General features: G+C 40.3%; 1 protein-coding gene across 2 annotated transcripts in view; it reads right to left on the minus strand.

Moving 5' to 3' along the window:
- Window positions 1–3,767, minus strand: part of LOC135569255 (NACHT, LRR and PYD domains-containing protein 12-like) — a 28,740-nt gene extending 24,973 nt beyond the window's left edge. Inside the window, exon 1 of one of the 2 annotated variants that reach the window (XM_065016033.1) lies at window positions 3,349–3,767. The gene's annotated coding sequence lies outside the window, so the exon portion shown is untranslated. The remainder of the gene's footprint in view (window positions 1–3,348) is intronic. The other variant, XM_065016036.1, reaches the window with a different exon arrangement.
- Window positions 3,768–4,213: the final 446 nt, after the last annotated feature.

Raw genomic sequence — 4,213 nt, forward strand, 5'->3', positions numbered from 1 at the left:
AACCTGTTCAGATCAGTTCACATAATGTTATAGTCCTACCAGTAGCAGGACAGAGAATCTACACTGTATATGCAAACATATGTGGACACCCCTTCAAATTAGTGGATTCTATTTCAGCCACACCAGTTGCTGACAGGTGTATAAAGTCGGACAGCCAGCCATGCAATCTCCATAAACAAACATTGGCAGTAGAATGACCTAACTGAAGATCTCAGTGCCTTTCAACGTGGCACCGTCATAGGATGCCACCTTTCCAACATGTCAGTTTGTCAAATATCTGCCCTGCTAGAGCTGCCCCGGTCAACTGTAAGTGCTATTATTGTGAAGTGGAAACGTCTCGGAGCAACAACGGCTCAACAGTGAAGTGGTAGGCCACTCAAGCTCAGAGGACTGGCTCGCCAAGTGTGGAAGCACATAAAAATGATCTGTCCTCGGTTGCAACACTCACTACCGAGTTCCAAACTGCAATGTCAGCAAAATAACTGTTCATCGGGAGCTTCATGAAATGGATTTCCATGGCCAAGCAGCCGCACACAAGATCACCTTGCGCAATGCCAAGCATCGGCTTGAGTGGTGTAGAGCTCGCTGCCATTGGACTCTGGAGCAGTGGAATCTGGGTTTGGTGGATGCCAGGAAAACGCTTCCTGTCCGAATGCATTGTGCCAACTGTAAAGTTTGGTGGCGGAGGAAAAATAGTCTTGGGCAGTTTGGGGAAGGCCCTTTCCAGTTTCAGCATGACAATATCCCCGTGCACAAAGCGAGGTCCATACAGTAATGGCTTGTCGAGATCGGTGTGGAAGAACTTGACTGGCCTGCACAGAGCCCTGACCTCAACTCCATTGAACACCTTTGGGATGAATTGGAATGCCGACTGCGAGCCAGGCCCAATCACCCAACATCAGTGCCCGACCTCCCTAATGCTCTTGTGGCAGAACGGAAGCAAGTCCCCGCAGCAATGTTCCAACATCTAGTGGAAAGTCTTCCCAGAAGAGTGGAGGCTGTTATAGCAGCAAAGGGGGACCAACTCCATAGGAATGCCTATGATTTTGGAATGAGATGTTCGACTAGCAAGTGTCCACATACTTTTGGTCATGTAGTGTATATCACCTAATCTAAATCAAATCAAATGTTATTGGTCACAATGTCAGAGCGGCATAGACTAAAATACAGTAGAATAGTATAGAATACAGTATATACATATGATATGAGTAATACATAGACTAAGATACAGTAGAATAGAATAGAGTATATACATATGAGATGAGTAATACATAGACTAAGATACAGTAGAATAGTATACAGTATATACATATGAGGTGAGTAATGCATAGACTAAGATACAGTAGAATAGAATAGAGTATATACATATGAGATGAGTAATGCATAGACTAAGATACAGTAGAATAGTATAGAATACAGTATATACATATGAGATTAGTAATGAATAGACTAAGATACAGTAGAATAGATTACAGTATATACATATGAGATGAGTAATGCATAGACTAAGATACAGTAGAATAGATTACAGTATATACATATGAGATGAGTAATGCATAGACTAAGATACAGTAGAATAGAATTTCCTTCAAATCAACACATTTATCTGTCTTCTAATGCAGTGGTGTAAAGTACTTCAGTAAAATACTTTAAAGTACTACTTCAGTAGTTTTTGTGGGTATCTGTCCTTTACTTTACTATTTATATTTTTGAACAACTTTTACTTTCACTTCACTACATTCATAAATAGAATGATGTACTTTTTACTCCGTACATTTTCCCTGACAGCCAAAGGTACTCATTACATTTTGAATGCTTAGCAGGACAGAAAATTGTCCAATTTGCACAATTATCAACAGAACATCGCTGGTCATCCCTAATGCCTCTGATCTGGAGGACTCACTAAACACAAATGCTTTGTTTTTAAATGGTGTCTGAGTGTTGGAGTGTGACCCTGGCTATCCATAAATTAAAATAACAAGAACATTGTGCAGTCTGGTTTTCTTAATATAAGGAGTTTTCAATTATTACAACTTTACTTTTACTTTTGATATTTAATTATATTTAAAACCAAATACTTCTAGACTTTTCCTGAAGTAGTATTTTACTGGGTGACTTTCACTTTTACTTGAGTCATTTTCTATTAAGGAATCTTTACTTTTACTCCAGTTTGAGAACTGAGTTCTGTTTCCACCACTGTTCTAACGTTCCATATGAGACACAGTTTCAACAGACATTCTGGAACTGAGGTCTGTTTCCACCACTGTTCTAACGTTCCATGTGAGACACAGTTTCAACAGACATTCTGGAACTGAGTTCTGTTTCCACCACTGTTCTAACGTTCCATATGAGACACAGTTTCAACAGACATTCTGGAACTGAGTTCTGTTTCCACCACTGTTCTAACGTTCCATATGAGACACAGTTTCAACAGACATTCTGGAACTGAGGTCTGTTTCCACCACTGTTCTAACGTTCCATGTGAGACACAGTTTCAACAGACATTCTGGAACTGAGTTCTGTTTCCACCACTGTTCTAACGTTCCATATGAGACACAGTTTCAACAGACATTCTGGAACTGAGTTCTGTTTCCACCACTGTTCTAACGTTCCATATGAGACACAGTTTCAACAGACATTCTGGAACTGCGTCAGCTACAAAATTACTTTCCATTTCATATCAGGAAATAAAGTAACAATCACTGGGGGAATTAGTTGTGCATTGCCCGGCTCCCCGGGGAGAGAGTTTCGCATTTTAGACCATTCCATTGGTCCATAAATTATATGTCCACTCAGCTGTAGCACCGGGCCATGCAAAACAAACCTCCCACTGTCGCAGGGCACTGAGACACTGAGTTCTAAACCCAGACGCGTTTCTTCAAGACATCTCTCTTACATTATTTTTGATAAACATTCATTTACTCGAAACCAAGTTTAGCTGTGTTTTTTTCTCCAAGATGTGAGTTACTGTAGGACTTTAATAATTGTAAGCAGTCCTACAAACCCAAAAGGTTTTCATTTGAGAATGTTCATTTGTATGCCTCGAATATTAAATTATTTTAAAATATTTGATGATTAGTTGAATCAGGTGTGTAAGTGCTGGTAAGAACAAAAGGATTCAGAAACCCTGAGATAAACATAAAATCATATAATTGAAAGCTCTTCCACCATCTTTACCAGAAGTTTTACTGATAACATGTCGGCCTACTGATTAGTTTACACTTTGAAAACTGCTGTCTGTCAGCAACTCAGCTCAAGTAGCAGTTCTACTAACTAGTAATATCTCATTACAGGTATTCATTCTCTTACTCTGTCCATTAGAATAGATTATTGTTCAGAAATACTTACTTTACTTTTCAATAATCTCCATATAGTCTTTTCTGCTCTGTCGTCTCAAAATGGATCCTGAACAAAAGAACAACTTTACTTTCAGTTTCAGCTCAGCCGCCTCCCCACCCTGACAATAAAAGTGTTATATTGGTATCTTCCACTAGATGGCAGTAAACACCTGCTGTAACTAGACTTTACAACTATGTGTTCTGTTTCAGCTCAGCCGCCTCCCCACCCTGATAATAAAGTGTTATATTAGTATCTTCCACTAGATGGCAGTAAACACCTGCTGTAACTAGAATTTACAACTATGTGTTCTGTTTCATACAGGCAGTGTCCCAGAGGAGGAGCGTTGCTCTAGGATCAGCTCCTCCTGTCCATCTAATCTGATTCATTATGATCTAGGATCAGGTCCACCTCTCCATCTAATCTGATTCATTATGATCTAGGATCAGGTCTCCCCTCTCCATCTAATCTGATTCATTATGATCTAGGATCAGGTCCCCCTCTCCATGTAATCTGATTCATTACTATCTAGGATCAGCTCCCCCTCTCCATGTAATCTGATTCATTATGATCTAGGATCAGGTCTCCCCCTCTCCATGTAATCTGATTAATTATGATCTAGGATCAGGTCCCCCCTCTCCATGTAATCTGATTCATTATGATCTAGGATCAGGTCCCCCACTACTGGATCAGACCGTCTGCTAAATGGCTCACTACTGGAACAGACCGTCTACTAAATGACTCACTACTGGATCAGAGCGCCTGCTAAATGACTCACTACTGGATGAGAGCGTCTGCTAAATGACTCACTGCTGGATCAGAGCTCCTGCTAAGTGACTCACTACTGCATCAGAGTGTCTGCTAAATGACTCACTAC

Source organism: Oncorhynchus nerka, unplaced genomic scaffold (assembly GCF_034236695.1).
Source record: "Oncorhynchus nerka isolate Pitt River unplaced genomic scaffold, Oner_Uvic_2.0 unplaced_scaffold_1173, whole genome shotgun sequence".
Classification (NCBI taxonomy): domain Eukaryota; kingdom Metazoa; phylum Chordata; class Actinopteri; order Salmoniformes; family Salmonidae; genus Oncorhynchus; species Oncorhynchus nerka.